The sequence below is a fragment of the Schistocerca cancellata genome, chromosome 3 (assembly GCF_023864275.1).
Source record: "Schistocerca cancellata isolate TAMUIC-IGC-003103 chromosome 3, iqSchCanc2.1, whole genome shotgun sequence".
NCBI classification, from domain to species: Eukaryota; Metazoa; Arthropoda; class Insecta; order Orthoptera; family Acrididae; genus Schistocerca; species Schistocerca cancellata.
The window spans coordinates 374,889,292-374,903,026 of record NC_064628.1 but is presented as its reverse complement, the minus strand read 5'-3'; the positions used below and the strand labels follow the sequence as shown (position 1 = coordinate 374,903,026).

Genomic DNA, 13,735 nt, shown 5'->3' with positions numbered 1-13,735 from the left:
ATATCCATTCTTAGTATTATTATTTTTTACTGTAATTGACATCTTCTCTTCAGTATATTACAGTAAAACTTCATTTATTTGTTTTTTACGTATATGGTTTCTTTTTTCCTTCGTGTCCCAGCAAAATATCCACATTGTGCACAAATTAAGGTGCAGTGTATCAGAGTGGGCTTCCAGGAATTGGGGTGGTAAGGCCAATATTAGACTATAATAAAATTTGATAGTGTAATATGGAACTTGGTCAGAGTTAGGCATTGGTCAAATTTTCTTTGATCAAAGGAAGCATTCATCTTATGTTTACTCCATGGAGACATCACCTGCTTGGAGCGCTAGCATCGCTGCACTGTCTGACACACAATGTTTATCAATATGACTCCCAAATTTACATGGCGCATCGCACATATAACGAAATTGATAGAAATATTTGAGGCAGATGAAGCACTGTGTAACTTACAACATCCTGAGTATAAAAAGTGAGAGCTATAAAAAATTGCAGATGCTATTAGCCATGAAGTACAGCTACGATATACCCTCAAGAATATAAAGGAGAAAATCTACAACTTCTGTGGAAATAAAAATTTTTCATGACTGCAGTACATATTAAATTTATTTGCCTTCACATATTCCTCCTTCAGTGTGGTGTAAATAGCTTCATATGTTTTTGGTACTATTTTCGGCAGTGTGCAGAGCAGCATTAGAGCAGTGTGCACAGCAGCATTATAGCACTATACCAGTACTGTAAACTAGAGTAGTTAGAAATTGCACAATTACAGTAAGTCTGTCTTTTGCAGATGTAGCATTTCTGAGGAGTGTGTTCAGCTTCAAAATATGAGGAGCCACTTTCTTGAGCATATAATGAAATGTACACTCATCCATTCCCAAAGGGATTATCATGCGACTTTACGTCCTCGACTTGCAGCTCCTGTAGCAAATTTTGTTGTATACGTTGCATCACAGGACCTGGACGAGGAAGAAACTGACGATGAGGATGATAGAGAAGAGCCTCATCATTCCTCCATCCTGTTTAACGATGCAGTAAATGTGTTAGAAATAATTAAACAATTTGTGACATGCTACAACGTTTCTGACAAAATAATGACAGAGTTGCACCATTTTGAGGGTACTGAGTACGTTATTGCTGCATCAAAGAAAAAACAAGCAAAAATTATGGACTTTTTTTATGAAATGAAATTTTCTTCTGTGTAGAGGTTTACATTTTTCTTTATATCTTTGTTAAGTAGCATGCCTAGTAAGCCTGTATAACGTTTTGTAGAATGTAACTTTTTAGTTACTGGATTTTTCATTTGTGTTTACCAATTAATTTGATAGTATGATGCTATATTTCATATATACATTTTTCACACTTATGTTGTTGTTGTTGTTGTTTTTAATGTGTAAATGAAGTTTTACTGTATTACCTCTTACAAAATGAGAGATTACAGTGAATGAAACTTAAAAAATGGATTTTACATTTTCAAACACTATTTATATAAGATATGTTGTGTGAAAGTGCAGTTTATTTAAACACACAACATAACAGATTATGACAATGAGTAATCATGAGACTGCTAAGAGTGTCTATATCCATCCCAAAGCTCAGAGGTAGCATGAAGATTCAGCTACCTTACACTGTGCATATGAAATACATAGCAGATAATTCACTGTCCCCATCAGTCGACCCCCCCCCCCCCCCCCCACGCCCTTCCACACACACACACACACACACACACACACACACACACACACACACACACACCCCTCCCCCTCCACTCCCCTTCCCAGGTGTCAATGGTATTTGAGATAGGACCATGTATTCGGTGCCCAAAACGAGTTGTGACTTGAGGTTCACTTGGAGGCACGGCCGGTAACAGTGGAAGACTAGGTGTGTCCAGTGTCCTCATGGAAATAAATGTAGGTAGTGTCTTGGTGTTAGCTGGGGTAAAGACTGGATTGAGTTCGTCAGTGGATATTGTTACAGAATAGCCATTGATATCAACGTAAAACATTTTCTCATAGCTTACCAACACTTTGTATGGGTCATTGTATAGTGGATATTGTTACAGAATAGCCATTGATATCAATGTAAAACATTTTCTCATAGCTTACCAACACTTTGTATGGGTCATTGTATAGTGGTTGGAGATGTCTTAAAATAGCACTGTGTCAGACAAAAACCTGTTTGTGTGACTAAGTCACAGAAAATTAATGGTCCTTGGGTAGAAGGTTCTTTTGAAATGGCAGGATGGTGCTTGTGGATCTGCGAGAGAAGATGTTACACAAAGTCCAAGGCCTTGCAGTAATACTGATAGTTGAAGTGTCTGCCTATACTTTAATTCAGCCATTGTTGCTCTGAAATCTTCTTTGTAGGATGTCAGGAGCATTCCAGAAGACTATTAGTGTCAGGGTGATAGGCAGAGGTCTGAGTACAATAGCTCTTGCCGAGCAGTGCTGAGAGTGCTTTAAAGAGATATGACTTGAATTGCATGCCGTGATCAGTGGTGACAGAGAGGAATGCTGAAGCATGGGATCATTCACAGGAGAAGTTTGTGACTACAATTGGTGCCATTGTATCTTTCATAAGACAGGTTTCAGACAAACGATAGAAATGGTCAATCACTGCCGGACAATACTGGTACCCTTCTGATGGTGGCAAAGGCCCAATGATGTCACTGTAGCAATGTTCAAAGGATTGACTGATTGGAGGGGGTGAAATTACCATGTGGAACTGTCACATGCCAAATTACTGTAGTGTCCCAGGACATTTTATCAAGCAGCCTGATCCACTATTAATACTTGTATCAGCTAAAGATGATCTCCATACCTGATATATGTCAAGTAGTGTAGGAAAAAAGAAAAGAAACAGATACTGTGCACCCTGGTGTGTGTCTGTGCAGAGGGTGTGTGAGTAGTAACAAGAGCAGCAGTGAGTCATCAGGAGATGAGTGCCACTCACTTGCTGCAAAAGGATATAGATACGCTTTGAATTTCTGAGTTGGCAGTGTCATGGACGGCTTGGAGTAAGATGGCCACCAACAGTGTCAAGGGGCACCCAAATTAATGAATCATTTTTTTATATAAAAATATGGAACTTCCATGTATGGCCTATGGGTCACACACATAATATAGTGGTTGTAATGGGACACCCTTGTCTGACCTTACTCTTTTTCATAGAAGTAGCTGATACCTTGATTAATCTCAAATCTCGTATAGGTGAACATCATCTCGGCTGCTAACTGAATGAACTTCATATGATTTTGTATGTGATGTGTTATGATTCAGGCTAAAATGTACAAAAAGAAATTAATGTGTTACAAATGATATTCACTAACAGTCAAAATTACTCTTCTTTTAAAAAATATTTGAAATTACGAAATTTCTGGTACACTTAAAATTTATATTATTAATTGTGCCAATTATTAAATTTATTTCTGGACTCATTTACAAAATAATGATATATTTTAGAGAAGATCCTTCTTTTGTGGGGAAAGTTTGTAAACTCTTTTGCTTTGTAAACTTTTTGGAATATTGTGAATATCGCAGAATGTTCGTAGTAGTGGGCATGCCTCTGATGGAAATAGATGAATTTCTAATCTTGTCAATAGTAATATGAATTCATGTTCTGAAGTGGATTTGTAAAGTCAGTGTAATATAAAGGAATGGGATAAAATAAAAATATATTCACAGCAACAGGTAAATCTTCATTAGTTATTCAGTTATTAGGAACCCACAACATTATAAATCAAAATTTCAGATTCAAAAATGTAGCCATAGACACAATAAGTGGAGCCAACAGCAACAAGAAGAGAAAATGAAGATAAGTAAAAAGTTCTTCCTTTGTATGTATTATGCCTCTTGAAGCTTTTGAAACTTTTATAGACAGAGAATTTTAATAGTGATGTGTGGGAGGATAAGATCACATGTTGAAGGTTTACACTATTTTGAGTTGTAATTAAGGGGATCTGTCATTGTGAGAGAGGAAGAATTTAAAATATAGAAAAGCAAAACTTAAAGTTTTCTAAGTCTATTTTGTAGCAAAACGTAGTCATCATGATCTTATATTTCAGCATCACCCTGCAAAGGATCAAAGTCCAGAAGAAGAGAAAGTTCGTACACAATGGTGGGACAGAGTAGATGCATCACCAGAACAATTCATTAAGGCAATCATATGTTGTTTGTTGTTGTTGTGGTCTTCAGTCCTGAGACTGGTTTGATGCAGCTCTCCATGCTACCCCATCCTGTGCAAGCTTCTTCATCTCCCAGTACCTACTGCAACCTACATCCTTCTGAATCTGCTTAGTGTATTCATCTCTTGGCATCCCTCCTCTATAATTTTTAGCCTCCACGCTGCCCTCCAATGCTAAATATGTGATCCCTTGATGCCTCAGAACATGTCCTACCAACTGGTCCCTTCTTCTTGTCAAGTTGTGCCACAAACTCCTCTTCTTCCCAATTCTATTCAATACCTCCTCATTAGTTATGTGATCTACCCATCTAATCTTCAGTATTCTTCTGTAGCACCACATTTCGAAAGCTTCTATTCTCTTCTTGTCCGAACTATTTATCGTCCATGTTTCAATTCCATACATGGCTACACTCCATACAAATACTTTCAGAAATGACTTCCTGACACTTAATTCTATACTCGATGTTAACAAATTTCTCTTCTTCAAAAACGCTTTCCTTACCATTGCCAGTCTACATTTTATATCCTCTCTACTTCGACCATCATCAGTTATTTTGCTCCCCAAATAGCAAAGCTCCTTTACTACTTTAAGTGCCTCATTTCCTAATCTAATTCCCTCACCATCACTCAACTTAATTCGACTACATTCCATTATCCTCGTTTTGCTTTTGTTGATGTTCATCTTATATCCTCCTTTCAACACACTGTACATTCTGTTCAACTGCTCTTCCAAGTCCTTTGCTGTCTCTGACAGAATTACAATGTCATCAGCGAACCTCAAAGTTTTTATTTCTTCTCCATGGATTTTAATACCTACTCCAAATGTTTCTTTTGTTTCCTTAACTGCTTGCTCAATATACAGATTGAATAACATCGGGGAGAGGCTACAACCCTGTCTCACTCCCTTCCCAACCACTGCTTCCCTTTCATGCCCCTCGACTCTTATAAATGCCATCTGGTTTCTGTACAAATTGTAAATAGACTTTTGCTCCCTGTATTTTACCCCTGCCACCTTTAGAATTTGAAAGAGAGTATTCCAGTCAACATTGTCAAAAGCTTCCTCTAAGTCTACAAATGCTAGAAACATAGGTTTGCCTTTCCTTAATCTTTCTTCTAAGATAAGTCGTAAGGTCAGTATTGCCTCACGTGTTCCTTTATTTCTACGGAATCCAAACTGATCTTCCCCGAGGTTGGCTTCTACTAGTTTTTCCATTCGTCTGTAAAGAATTCGTGTTAGTATTTTGCAGCTGTGGCTTATTAAACTGATTGTTCGGTAATTTTCGCATCTGTCAGCACCTGCTTTCTTTGGGATTGGAATTATTATATTCTTCTTGAAGTCTGAGGGTACTTCGCCTGTCTCGTACATCTTGCTCACCAGATGGTAGAGTTTTGTCAGGACTGGCTCTCCCAAGGCCGTCAGTAGTTCCAACGGAATGTTGTCTACTCCGAGGGCCTTGTTTCGACTCAGGTCTTTCAGTGCTCTGTCAAATTCTTCACGCAGTATCGTATCTCCCATTTCATCTTCATCTACATCCTCTTCCATTTCCATAATACTGTCCTCAAGTACATCGCCCTTGTATAGACCCTCTATATACTCCTTCCACCTTTCTGCTTTCCCTTCTTTGCTTAGAACTGGGTTTCCATCTGAGTTCTTGATGTTCATACAAGTGGTTCTCTTATCTCCAAAGGTCTCTTTAATTTTCCTGTAGGCAGTATCTATCTTACCCCTAGTGAGATAAGCCTCTACATCCTTACATTTGTCCTCTAGCCATCCCTGCTTAGCCATTTTGCACTTGCTGTCAATCTCATTTTTGAGACGTTTGTATTCCTTTTTGCCTGCTTCATTTACTGCATTTTTATATTTTCTCCTTTCATCAATTAAATTCAATATTTCTTCTGTTACCCAAGGATTTCTACTAGCCCTCGTCTTTTTACCTACTTGATCCTCTGCTGCCTTCACTACTTCATCCCTCAAAGCTACCCATTCCTCTTCTACTGTATTTCTTTCCCCCATTCCTGTCAATTGTTCCCTTATGCTCTCCCTGAAACTCTGTACAACCTCTGGTTCTTTCAGTTTATCCAGGTCCCATCTCCTTAACTTCCCACCTTTTTGCAGTTTCTTCAGTTTTAATCTACAGGTCATAACCAATAGATTGTGGTCAGCGTCCACATCTGCCCCTGGAAATGTCTTACAGTTTAAAACCTGGTTCCTAAATCTCTGTCTTATCATTATATAATCTATCTGATACCTTTTAGTATCTCCAGGGTTCTTCCATGTATACAACCTTCTATCATGATTCTTAAACCAAGTGTTAGCTATGATTAAGTTGTGCTCTGTGCAAAATTCTACCAGGCGGCTTCCTCTTTCATTTCTTAGCCCCAATCCATATTCACCTACTACATTTCCGTCTCTCCCTTTTCCTACACTCGAATTCCAGTCACCCATGACTATTAAATTTTCGTCTCCCTTCACTATCTGAATAATTTCTTTTATTTCATCATACATTTCTTCAATTTCTTCGTCATCTGCAGAGCTAGTTGGCATATAAACTTGTACTACTGTAGTAGGTGTGGGCTTCGTATCTATCTTGGCCACAATAATGCGTTCACTATGCTGTTTGTAGTAGCTTACCCGCATTCCTATTTTCCTATTAATTATTAAACCTACTCCTGCATTACCGCTATTTGACTTTGTGTTTATAACCCTGTAGTCACCTGACCAGAAGTCTTGTTCCTCCTGCCACCGAACTTCACTAATTCCCACTATATCTAACTTTAACCTACCCATTTCCCTTTTTAAATTTTCTAACCTACCTGCCCGATTAAGGGATCTGACATTCCACGCTCCGATCCGTAGAACGTCAGTTTTCTTTCTCCTGATAACGACACCCTCTTGAGTAGTCCCCGCCCGGAGATCCGAATGGGGGACTATTTTACCTCCGGAATATTTTACCCAAGAGGACGCCATCATCATTTAATCATACAGTAAAGCTGCATGCCCTCGGGAAAAATTACGGCCGTAGTTTCCCCTTGCTTTCAGCCGTTCGCAGTACCAGCACAGCAAGGCCGTTTTGGTTATTGTTACAAGGCCAGATCAGTCAATCACCCAGACTGTTGCCCTTGCAACTACTGAAAAGGCTGCTGCCCCTCTTCAGGAACCACACGTTTGTCTGGCCTCTCAACAGACACCCCTCCGTTGTGGTTGTACCTACGGTACGGCTATCTGTATCGCTGAGGCACGCAAGCCTCCCCACCAACGGCAAGGTCCATGGTTCATGGGGGGGGATGGTCTCATATGAGTCAATAAAGTCTTCGTTGATGATTAAGGAATCATCGACAGTACGAATACAAAATGACACTTGTTTGTGAATAGAAGAATCACTTGTTTCGTCAATCATAATAGAAAAATGTTCAGCCTTCTTAATTGAAGCCAATACCTTTCTCAACACAGTAGATCAATGATCTCATTTTGAATATTGTGGGATGTCCACTTATACCCCAAATGCCCTAATCAATCTTTAAAATCAGGTATGTCATTCTTTCAGAGTTCCAACAACTGAAAAAAATTTGAGTTTACAACTTTGTACCCTCTAATTGCTAGTCCTTGTCGGCATAGAAATTGCTCTCAAGAGCTAAAAGGCCTTTCTTCATATCACTATGTAACTGTTCATATAGTTGGGAGGCCACACTTAGATTAGTGATAGAATTTAGTTTCAGAACACCTTCTTTAAGCATAAAAGTATTTTCATGAAGATGGAATTTTTCCAAAGACCTTTTCCAGTTAGGAAACCCTACCGAAGTAAATGCACCTTGTTTTTGTGAAGAAAATTGTAATAGAGTTTTAGCATCTGCCTCTTTGCAGGTTTTGCAAAAAACTTTTTCGGTAGATGCTCCATATTCTAGCCATGTATATTTGATCAACCAAGGCTTCTGAAATGATCTTCCCTTACCGGATTGTCCAGGTTTCAGCTGTGAATGGTTCTCGCTTGAAGACAATGAAGCAATTGACAACACAGTAACTGTTGGAGGTTGTCTTGCAATATCATCAACTTCCAAGCGCACAATTTTGGTAACAAATTTATCCATTGCAAACTTAATTCACAATACACTAAGAGACTAAAGTAAACAAATAAAATATAGCCATATAAAATAGTCCACTACACACTAAAGTTGGAACACTAAACACGTCTGCAGCATGCACTGAACGAAACTATCCACACTGAATGACTGCAGCACCAGGGTGGGCTTTATATAGCCACAGCATCATATTGTCTCAATGCATCAAGGCGACATGAGGTGGAGGGTTCCAGGCACTTCTGCTGCAGTCCTTTTGATGTCACCATGGCCACAGCGCTGGCCCGCCGGAGCCAGACTTTACCCGAAGATTCGCGCACCGGGACAAATTCTAAGTGTGCCCGCAGCACTGTGACACTATCATGATTCACACCACTCATTTTCAGTTAACCTGCTTACTACCATAATAATTATTTGTTTTAATTCATTCTGACTGTATTTTAAAAGGTAACTATCGTCAAACAAGGAAAATAAAAAATTCCAACATAATTTTGTGATTTTACAAAGCATAATACAATTAATAATTTTCTTAAATTACTGGGGACGGTGGAGCCCCCCAAACGAATTTTTGAGGGGGCTCGGGCCCCCTCAGGCCCCATGGAGTCGGCTCCTGTGCATCCTTACATTTGTCATCTAGCCATCCAGGCTTAGCCATTCTGCATTTTTGAGACGTTTGTATTCCTTTTTGTCTGCTTCATTTACTGCATTTTTATATTTTCTCCTTTCATCAATTAAATTCAATATCTCTTCTATTACCCAAGGATATCTACTAGCCCTCATCTTTTTACCTTCTTGATCCACCGCTGCCTTCACAATTTCATCTCTCAAAGCTACCCATTCCTTTTCTATTGTATTTCTTTCCCCCGTTCCTGTCAATCATTCCCTAACGCTCTCTCTGAAATTTTGTAACCTCTGGTTCTTTCAGTTTATCCAGGTCACATCTCCTTAAATTCCCCCTTTTTGCAGTTTCTTCAGTTTTAATCTACAGTTCATAACCAATAGATTGTGGTCAGAGTCCACATCTGCCCCTGGAAATGTCTTACAATTTAAAGCCTGGGTCCTCAATCTCTTATCATTATATACTCTGTCTGAAACCTTCAAGTGTCTCCAGGCTTCTTCCACATAAACAACCTTCTTTCATGATTCTAAACCAAGTGTTAGCTATGATTAAGTTATGGTCTGTGCAAAATTCTACCAGGCAGCTTCCTCTTTCATTCCTTACTCCCATTTCATATACACCTACTACTTTTCCTTCTCTTCTTTCTATCAAATTCCATGCCCCATGACTATTACATTTTCATCTCCCATCACTATCTGAATAATTTCTTTTATCTCATCATACATTTCTTCAATCTCTTCATCATCTGCGGAGCTAGTTGGCATATAAACTTGTACTACTGTGGTAGGTGTGGGCTTCGTGTCTATCTTGGCTACACTAATGCATTCACTATGCTGTTCGCAAACATACATAGTAATACTATATTAGGAATTAGGTATATTGTTACATAGCAGTTGTTGAGCTGTTGTATAGACGTGCATATGTATGCCTGTTTTTACACACAAAATGACAGCCAAAGTGGAAAAAGTAGATATAACGACATTAATTGCTAAATTTTTAGAATAAAATAAGAAAATGATAGAGGATAATAACAGAAAATTAATGGGTGAGAATAAGAGACTATTGGAGGATAATAATAATAAAATAGTAGAAAGTAATAAAATATTAATTGAAGATATTCATAATAGTGTCAGCATCAGTTCATTACATTAGAACAGCTAACATTGCAGATGTTATCCGTTTTGTGTAGTCGACAGCACATATCTTTAGAAGTGGATGAATGTAAGGTAATTCCTGCATCAGTGGAAACAAACAAAGTAATGTCCAGCTACAAGTCAGCACTAACTTTGGATCCTATCACATTGTTTAAATATTTATGGATTATATAAACAAGTGATATGAAATGAACTGTAGACTTCACTCAGGTGGGATGATTTATGCACCTCAGTGATACAGATAGCCCTATCATAGGTGCAACCACATCAGAAGGGTATTTGTGGAGAGGCCAGGCTAACCTGTGTGGTTCCTGAGGGGGAGTAGCACACACACACACACATACACACACACACACACACACACACACACACACACGTGTTGACTTCTTGCATAATCAATTGTGACAAATGATAAGTCACCACAAATTTTAAAATGGGAAATCAATATAGTAGGACTTAGGGAAATGTGGAAGAAAGAACAGGACTTCTGGTCACAAGAGTACAGAATTGTACATACAAAATAAAATAGAGGTAATGCAAGAGTAGGTTTAATAATGAATAAGAAAACAGTAATGTGGCTAAATTACTATGAACAGCATAGTGAATGTATTGTCACAGCCGCAATAGACACGAACTGAACAACCACCACATAGTGCATGTTTATATGCCACCCTGCTCTGCAGGTGATGAAGAGACTGAAGCAGTGTATGATGAGATAAAAGAAATTATTCAGATAGTTAAGAGAGACAAAAATTTTACTGTGATTATGGACTGGAGTTTGACAGTGGGAAATGGAAGAGAAGGAAATATAGTAGAACATGGACTTCAGGTAATGAATGAAAGAGGAAGACATCTGGTAAAATTTTGCACAGAGCATAGTTTGTTCATCACTAACACTTGGTTTAAGGATCATGTAACATGTTTTACCTACCCTCAATTACAAAATTCAAATGGTTTAGAAATCTGAGGTTAATCAGAATAAAGTCTGCCATAGACAAAAATTCATGGACAAGTTATTCTAGCATCATACATACATCAGTTTAGACCAAGAGAAACAGCTAACAAAAAACGATTCTGCAGTGTAATATCAAATAATCTGCCTAGGACGATAAATGGTAGTCTAACAGGAGTGCATGACTTTGTTACAACACATGTCTACCTTCTGATGCTGTGTACTTCAGTCCAGTCACACATCTTTGACCTGTTAATGTACCTGCCGTTATCTGTATGCACTTGTTTTATCGCTGTGCTTCCATATTTTAACCTCACTGAACTTTGGATGAATACAACAATACTCAGAAAACAGTTGGAATCTTGTAGAATTAAATACATAAACTGAACAACCACCACAGCAGTGCAAGTTCATATGCCATCTAGCTTTGCAGGTGATGAAGAAACTGAAACAATGTATGATGAGATAAAAGAAATTATTTAGATAGGTAAGGAAAACAAAAATTTAATGCAACGCATTTTTTTCTAAAAGCAGGATGGTTTTATTCAGGATTTAAATACACCATATTATTCTCCACTTTTTTGGTTACAAAACCTTGTAGGGAAGCAGCCTACTCACGCTGTAGTAAATTCACATCAGTTTCCATTGTGTGCCAGCCAGTCTGCTGTAACTAGCTCTGACGTCATAAATGTTGCGCAATACCTTAAAATTCAAGCAAATGATCTGAAACTTTTCCAGCATGTAAGGAATAATACTAAATTAATGTGTATTAAATATCAGTTCGATAACTTCAGCCATTTTTGTAATTTGGACGTTTTTCTAAAAAAATAATTGGCGCAACAGAAAGGAGCTAGAGACTTCAAAATTTATATTTAGACTCATCTTTCATAATGATTTAATAAAAACAGTACTTTGGATTTCACAGGTTAAGACTTTAGTGGAAATTCATGATTTTCTGGTTTTCATCTCAAAACTGAAGGAAGCAAGATAGATTAAGTAGGCTAATGAATAAGACTAGGATGTTTAGATTTAAATAGGTTGGAGGTCCGCTATGACTATGAAGATGTGAAAAGTTTCTTTTGAATACCTATAAAATTATAGCGATAGCGGATCTAAAAAGGACCAGTTCAGAGCTCATTTGCTGCGTGCAGCGTAACTTAATTATTTCTCTCGCCCAAGATATTTAACTTAGCCACGTCAGAATTTTATTATAAATACTTACCTGCGTGCTAAATGCACGATTAAATTAACAGCTTCATAAGCCATCAGCAAAAGAAGCTATAAATTATTATGTAACTTGAAGTGGTGCGTTACTAGCCCAGCGGCCAGTCGTGAGAGCCAAGTTAGAGCCGGCGTTCTCTTAGCCGTCCGCACCGAGGCTATATATATAAGAGCACTGCGCGAGTAAGGAAGGCCCCAGTTCTCTCCAGACGCTGAATAGCACGTCAGCTGTGTCGGGAGTCGCTTCGCTACGGTAGCGCTGCTACAAACTGCCTCGGGTGCCGTATTGAGTTACGATGTATACGCGTAACTGTGAAAACATTTCAAATGAAGGATTATTTTTGGAATGATTTTCATTATCTAGCTTCAGTTTGCGTGTTGTTGTATTTTCACGTGCCGTCGCGGGACAGACATTCTACCAATCATTTTAGCGTGGCGTTTGATGAGATTTTCTCATCAAATTTTGGCGAGCATTCTTTTGACATTCAATTCGGACATTTATAGTTGCATCAGCGAATTAGACTCTGAACTGCTCTGTTTGTTAGGCTGTTGGGATAATTGTGATGTTATCAGTGAATTTCAGAATATACTCAACTATTTTGGAAAATTGTTTTTGATTAGAAATCCCGAACAATCTCCTACTTCTTCAGAGCTATAAGCTGCAGCTATAATAATATTCTCAGGTTAAGTGGGCACTAGGAACTCTCATTACAGGCTCCACGTTTCGTTAAATCACTTTCTGGGTGCCAAAAAGCAAAGAGAGAGCCAGTGTTGAGAACGGCGAAAGACAGCATTATACAACATTCCAAAAGCCGGGAAGTGCAGTGTTTTTCCCACGTTTAAATAACAAACTTTATTTCACAAGCAATATGCAGTACTCACTCGCCGCCCCACATATGGTGCATCGGCCGGGAAATCAACTAAGTGAAAGTGATTTTTAACTATTCGGATTCGCGAGTGAAATGCGACACGCAACTGAGTATAGAACAGTGAAAGTGTTACATAGGCAGGTGGACAACGCAGTTGAATCAACAACGCATCTAGATTGACGGAGCTGGCACTGAGTCTAGCGGTGCTGCCGGCATCGCGAGAAGCCAGTTTCGCCGTACCGCAGTCGTCCGCCGCAGCAGCCGGGGGCCGCGCCTGCAGTTACGGGCCACGTAAACACACCACAGCCGTCGGAGTGCCGTCTGCAGTTCAACGTGCCACGTCGCATCAGGAATCCTGGTACGCCGCGCCGGCTACGGCAACGTCGTGCAGAAGGAACTAAGTTAAGTGGAAAACTGTTAAAAATTTTACTAACCTGCACTAAGAGACTGTCGGCGATGGAACCGCCAAAAGAAACTGAGGTTAAGCTTAAATCAGAACCTATGTCTGTTGAAGGAACTGTAAATCCAGACAACGGTTCAAGTGTAAATATGCATAAAAGTGGTAATGTTAAAGTAAAATATGAAGTATTATCTCCTGACAGTAGTGTGGGAAGGGGTAATGATTCAATAATAGAGACCCCTGTAGTAAAGCAGAAAGTAGAA

At 38.8% G+C, this 13,735-nt stretch overlaps 1 protein-coding gene across 1 annotated transcript in view; it reads left to right on the top strand.

The window, feature by feature from the left end:
• LOC126176313 (uncharacterized) overlaps positions 1-13,735 on the top strand; it is a 94,361-nt gene that overhangs the window by 63,668 nt on the left and 16,958 nt on the right. The window lies entirely within an intron of this gene.